Genomic DNA, 7,425 nt, shown 5'->3' with positions numbered 1-7,425 from the left:
TCAAACGTATTGACATATCATATACTCTTCCTCATGCCAATTCTCAACAACACCAATTCCAATAAATCATCATTGTACACAATCAATATCATACTCACCATCAACATGGTTCAACCCACAATTCAACCATAACCAATCATCAAGCATATATCACAACATGCATATTTCTCATACATCATACCACCAAGGCATCAATAATCATCATCACATATATGACCACATCATATATCTCAATCATTCAACAACATCAACCATTCAATGTCTATCTTAGGGCCTCTAGCTTAAGTATTTCCTACCACATTACATATTAGATACGGGAAACCGAAACCATACCTTAGCCGATTTCCCAAGCTCAACCGGAGCACTTCCAAATCACTTATCCACAAGCTCTCAAGGCCTCAACGCCTCCAAGAACAGATTTTTCACCACCAGATCCCTTTTTAAGCTTTTCAATATCACCAATCAAGCTCCAATATTTACACATACACAATCTAAGCCACAATCATCATACCCATACACAGCATCTCAATACCCAAACATCATAGAATCAACAATTTACACTAGGGTTGAGAATCTTACCATATCGAAGGTCCAAGGAGACAAGATTAACCTTCTCCTTCAAGAGATTTGGGTCCTATAACATCAAAGAGCCCAAAATCTCAACATTTTTGCTCATAAAACTCGAAAACAAGGCTGGAATTTTGAAGAGAAAAACGTGGCTTACCTCAAGATTAATTGTATGAGTTTTGTAGAGCTCTCTGCGGTGAACGCGTGGCCGCAAACGGAGCGGCAATCGGAGCTCTAGATCAAAAGTTATGGAGGTTTGAAGATCAAGAGAGAGAAAGAACTTGAGAGAGAGTTCTCCCCTCCATGGCCTCCATTTTCAGCATGTGAGTGTGTTTAGTGAGGAGAGATAATGCTGAAAACTAGGGTTTTGGTTTAGTTTAGTTGGGCCAAGGGCCCACTTTGGGTCCGGTTGGCCCGGTTTGGCCCGTTTGGTCCAATCTTGGTCCGAGTTTTATAAAATTGGTACCGAAATTCTTGTCTCAGTCTCCTCTATCACATTTAGCCATAAAAATCACATTTTGGGCTTTCTAGAATAAATTCTCATTTATGGGTTAATTAGCCGTTAATTAACCGGGTTTTACATTAGTTGTTTCTTACAAGTCAAGTCAAATTTTCAAAAATTTAAAATTCTTATCTTTTCAAAATCTTTTTCAAAAATCATATCTTTTCCAATTTTTCCTCTTTTTCAAAAAATTCAAAAATTCTTTTTCAAATTATTTTCAAAATCTTTTTCTTATCTTTATATCAAATTTTCGAAATTACACTAACAAGTAATATGATTGATTCAAAAATTTGAAGTTTGTTACTTTCTTGTTAAGAACGGTTCAATCTTTGAATTCTAGAATCACATCTTGTAGTTTCTTGTTAGTTAAGTAATTAATTTTAATTTTAAAAATAAAATCTTTTTCTAACCATATCTTTTTAATCTTATCTTTTTATCTTATCTTTTTATCACTTCTTTTTCAAAATTTTATCTTTTTCAAAAATTTGAATTTAAAATATCTTATCTTCTTACCTTCGTATCTTTTCAAATTTGATTTTAATATCTTTTTCAACTAACTATTTGACTTTTTTTTTGTTTCTTATCTTTTTCAAAACCACCTAACTACCTTTCCCTCTCTAATTTTCGAAAATATCTCATCCCTTTTTCAAAAATTCTTTTTAATTGTTTTAAATTTTAATTTTAATCATATCTTATTTTTAATTTTCAAAATTACTAACTCCTTTTCAAAATTAATTTTCGAATTCTCCCTCTCTTTTCTTATTCTATTTAATTATTTATTTACTAACACTTCTCTTCACCTCTCTTCATCCCAAAATCCGAACTCACTCCTCCCCCTGTGTTTGGATTCTTCACTCTTCCTTCTTCTATTCTCTTCTTCTTTTACTAACATAAAGGAATCTCTATACTGTGACATAGAGGATTCCTCTTCTTTTCTTGTAAACTAGATACCTGGATTCAGCAAATTTTACCTCAAAAGAGACAAGATCCTGACAAGTTCTTAATACCTTGTACCACAGGCACCATGACCTTTGAAAAAGCTCTGTGTGATCTGGGGTCAGGGATAAATCTTATGCCACTCTCTGTAATGGAGAAGCTGGGGATCATTGAGGTACAACCTGCCTTGTTCTCATTACAATTGGCAGACAAGTCATTAAGACAAGCTTATGGATTAGTAGAGGACGTGTTAGTAAAGGTTGAAGGCCTTTACATCCCTGCTGATTTCATAATCTTAGACACTAGGAAGGAAGAGGATGAGTGCATCATCCTTGGAAGACCTTTTCTAGCCACAACAAGAGCTGTGATAGATGTCAACAAAGGTGAATTAGTCCTTCAAATGAATGGGGACTACCTTGTGTTTAAGGCACATGGCCATCCCTCTGTGACAAAAGAGAGTAAGCATGAAGAGCTCAGTACAAAGTCAAACAGAGCCCCCATAGTCAAACTATAAGTTTGGTGTTGGGTGGCCACAACCAAACACTAAGTTTGGTATTAAGACCCCATATCCAAACTCTAAGTTTGGTGGGGAGTTTACAACATTGACCTGGTCACCTTTGTGGCTCCATGAGAGCCCACTGTCAAGCTATTGACATTAAAGAAGCGCCTGTTGGGAGGCAACCCAATTTTTATTTATCTAATTTTTATTTTATTTTATTGTTATTTTATGTTTTATTAGGTACATGATCATGTGGAGTCACCAAAAAAAATATAAAAATTAAAAACAGAATCAAAAACAGCAGAAGAAAAATCACACCCTGGAGGGAGGACATACTGGCGTTCAACGCCAGTAAGGAGCATCTGGCTGGCGTTCAACGCCAGAACAGAGCATGATTCTGGCGCTGAACGCCAGAAACAAGCAACATCCTGGCGTTTGAACGCCAGGAATGTGCCTTGAGGAAAGCTGGCACTGAATGCCAGTAACAAGCATGGAACTGGCGTTCAACGCCAGAAACATGCTACACATGGGCGTTGAACGCCCAGAATGTGCATCATCTCGGCATTTAAATGCCAGAATGGTGTGCAAAGGCATTTTACGTGGCTAATTGGTGCAGGGATGTAAATCCTTGACACCTCAGGATCTGTGGACCCCTAGGATCCCCACCTAACATATTCCCACCTTACCTCCTAATCCTATAACACTCTTCCCCAAAACACACTTCCCAACAACTTCAATCTCTCTTCCCAATTACCCCCTTCACCACTCACATCCATCCACTCTTCCCCATAAACCCCACCCACCTTCAAAATTCAAAAAGCTTTCCCACCCAAACCCACCCTAAATGACCGAAACTACACCCACTCCCCTCCCTATATATACCCTTCCATTCTACTTCATTTTCACACAACACAAACCCCCTCTTCTACACCTTGGCCGAAACACCATCCCTCACTCTCCTCCATATTTTCTTCTTCTTCTTCTTCTCTTCTTTCTTCTCTTGCTCGAGGGTGAGCAATATTTTAAGTTTGGTGTGGTCAAAGCATAATCTTTTTGTTTTTCCATTACCATCAATGGCACCTAAGGCCGGAGAATCCTCTAGAAAAGGAAAAGGGAAGACAAAAGCTTCCACCTCCGAGTCATGGGAGATGGAAAAATTCATCTCCAAAAGCCATCAAGACCACTTCTATGATGTTGTGGCAAAGAAGAAGGTGATCCCTGAGGTCCCTTTCAAACTCAAGAAAAATGAGTATCCAGAGATCCGACATGAAATCCGAAGAAGAGGTTGGGAAGTCTTAACCAACCCCATGCAACAAGTCGGAATCTTAATGGTTCAAGAGTTCTATGCCAATGCATGGATCATGATTGGAGAGGAAGTAGAAGTTCATGAAGTTATCTCCCATGAATTCTACAAAATAGCCGAAAAGCCCTCCACCATGACAAGGCTAGCTTTTCCTCATCTTATTTGCCATCTATGTTACTCAGCTGGAGTTATCATAGAAGGAGACATCCTCATTGAAGAGGATAAGCCCATCACCAAGAAGAGGATAAGCCCATCACCAAGAAGAGGATGGAGCAAGCAAGAGAGACCCCCCATGGATCTCAAGAGATGCATGAGGAAGCTCATCATCAAGAAATCCCTGAGATGCCTCAAGGGATGCACTTTCCTCCCAACAACTATTGGGAACAACTCAACACTTTCCTAGAAGATTTGAGTTACAATATGGAACATCATGAGCACTCCATCATTCTCCATGAAATAAGAGAAGATCAAAGAGCAATGAGGGAGGAGCAACAAAGGCAAGGAAGGGACATAGAAGAGCTTAAGGACATTGTTGGTCCTTCAAGAAGAAGACGCCACTAAGGTGGATTCATTCCTTGTTCTTATTTCTTTCTGCTCTTCGGTTTTTATGTTGTGTTCATTTATGTTTTGTGTCTCTACTTCATGATCATTAGTGTTTAGTAACTATGTCTTAAAGTTATGAATAATTCCATGAATCCTTCACCTTTCTTAAATGAAAAATGTTTTTAATTCAAAAGAACAAGAAGTACATGAATTTCGAATTTATCCTTGAATTTAGTTTAATTATATTGATGTGGTGACAATACTTTTTGTTTTCTGAATGAATGCTTGAACAGTGCATATTTTTGATCTTGTTGTTTATGAATGTTAAAACTGTTGGCTCTTGAAAGAATGATGAACAAAGAGAAATGTTATTGATGATCTGAAAAAATCATAAAATTGATTCTTGAAGCAAGAAAAAGCAGTGAAAAAAGCAAAGGCTTGCAAAAAAAATGGCGGAAAAAATTAGAAAGAAAAAGAAAAAGCAAGCAGAAAAAGCCAATAGCCCTTAAAACCAAAAGGCAAGGGTAAAAAGGATCCAAGGCTTTGAGCATCAATGGATAGGAAGGCCCAAGGAAATAAAATCCAGGCCTAAGCGGCTAAACCAAGCTGTCCCTAACCATGTGCTTGTGTCATGCAGGTCCAAGTGAAAAACTTGAGACTGAGTGGTTAAAGTCGTGATCCAAAGCAAAAAGAGTGTGCTTCAGAGCTCTGGACACCTCTAACTGGGGACTCTGGCAAAGCTGAGTCACAATCTGAAAAGGTTCACCCAGTCATGTGTCTGTGGCATTTATATATCCGGTGGTAATACTGGAAAACAAAGTACTTAGGGCCACGGCCAAGACTCATAAGTAGCTGTGTTCAAGAATCAACATACTTAACTAGGAAAGTCAATAACACTATCCGAAATTCTAAGTTCCTAGAGAAGCCAATCATTCTGAACTTCAAAGGAAAAAGTGAGATGCCAAAACTGTTCAGAAGCAAAAAGCTACAAGTCCCGCTCATCTAATTAGAATTAATATTCATTGATATTTTGGAATTTATAATATATTCTCTTCTTTTTATCCTATTTGATTTTCAGTTGCTTGGGGACAAGCAGCAATTTAAGTTTGGTGTTGTGATGAGTGGATAATTTATACGCTTTTGGCATTGTTTTTAGGTAGTTTTTAGTAAGTTAAAGCTACTTTTAGGGATGTTTTCATTAGTTTTTATGTTAAATTCACATTTCTGGACTTTACTATGAGTTTGTGTGTTTTTCTGTGATTTCAGGTAATTTCTGGCTGAAATTGAGGGACTTGAGCAAAACTCTGATAGGAGGCTCACAAAGGACTGCTGATGCTGTTGGAATCTGACCTCCCTGCACTCGAAATGGATTTTCTGGAGCTACAGAACTCCAAAAACGGCGTTGGAAAATAGACATTCAGAGTTTTCCAGCAATATATAATAGTCCATACTTTATTCGGGAATTGACGACGTAAACTGGCGCTCAACGCCAGTTCCATGTTGCTGTCTGGAGTAAAACGCCAGAAACACGTCACGACCCGGAGTTGAACGCCCAAAACACGTTACAACTTGGCGTTCAACTCCAAAAGAAGCCTCAGCTCGTGGATAGATCAAGCTCAGCCTAAGCACACACCAAGTGGGCCCCGGAAGTGGATTTATGCATCAATTCCTTACTCATGTAAACCCTAGTAGCTAGCTTATTATAAATAGAACTTTTTACTAGTGTATTAGATATCTTGGGACGATTAGTTCTCAGATCATGGGGGCTGGCCATTCGGCCATGCCTGGACCTCTCACTTATGTATTTTTAACGGTGGAGTTTCTACACACCATAGATTAAGGGTGTGGAGCTCTGCTGTACCTCAAGCTTTAATACAATTACTACTATTTTCTGTTCAATTATCTTTATTCCTATTCTAAGATATTCGTTGCACTTCAACTTGATGAATGTGATGATCCGTGACACTCATCATCATTCTCACCTATGAACGCGCGTGACTGACAACCACTTCTGTTCTACCTTAGGCCGGGCGCATATCTCTTGGATTCCTTAATCAGAATCTTCGTGGTATAAGCTATAATTGATGGCGGCATTCATAGGAATCCAGAAAGTTTAACCTTGTCTGTGGTATTCCGAGTAGGATTCCGGGATTGAATGACTGTGACGAGCTTCAAACTCCTGAAGGCTGGGCGTTAGTGACAGACGCAAAAGAATCAAGGGATTCTATTCCAACCTGATTGAGAACCGACAGATGATTAGTCGTGCTGTGACAGAGCATTTGGACCTTTTTCACTGAGAGGATGGGATGTAGCCATTGACAACAGTGATGCCCTACATACAGCTTGCCATGGAAAGGAGTAAGAAGGATTGAAGGAAGAAGTAGGAAAGTAGAAAAAGAAAGGGCACAGTATCTCCATACGCTTATCTGAAATTCCCACTATTAATTTACATAAGTATTTCTATCCCTTTATTTTATTTATCTTTTAAATATTTAATCCAATAATCTCTTAAATTAGTTAAATCCGCCTGACTGAGATTTACAAGATGACCATAGCTTGCTTCATACCAACAATCTCTGTGGGATCGACCCTTACTCACATAAGGTATTACTTGGTTAACCCAGTACACTTGCTGGTTAAGTTGAACGGAGTTGTGTCCACACATAGCAAAGAGCCATTATAATTATTCCATACAACAACAAAGAATACAACATTGATGATCACAATTTCGTCCACCAGCGGCGTTAGCTTTCACGCAGCACAGTGGTAGAGGGAATCATCGGTGGTGAAAGAGCAGTGGAGGCCCCGCGACGGCTGAGGCACAGCCGCAGAACAGGAACCCCCTTTCGTCGATCTCTTTCTCTCTCTCTTATTCGAGCTCCTCTCACCGGCCCTCCATGGATGACAATGACTTGGGCTCTGTGGTGAGGATGACAACGGCACAAATACAACAGCGGCAGCGATGAGTTGGTTGGCGACGAGAACGGCGAAGGTCCCGCATTCGGCCTCTGATCCGCTCTCTCTCCTTCGCGCGCCTCTCCTCCCCATACAGTCTCCTCGGCATTGGTGCAACGG

Source organism: Arachis hypogaea, chromosome 9 (assembly GCF_003086295.3).
Source record: "Arachis hypogaea cultivar Tifrunner chromosome 9, arahy.Tifrunner.gnm2.J5K5, whole genome shotgun sequence".
In the NCBI taxonomy this organism is placed as follows: Eukaryota; Viridiplantae; Streptophyta; class Magnoliopsida; order Fabales; family Fabaceae; genus Arachis; species Arachis hypogaea.
The sequence above is the reverse complement of the archived record's forward strand: the minus strand, read 5'-3'. Positions refer to the sequence as shown.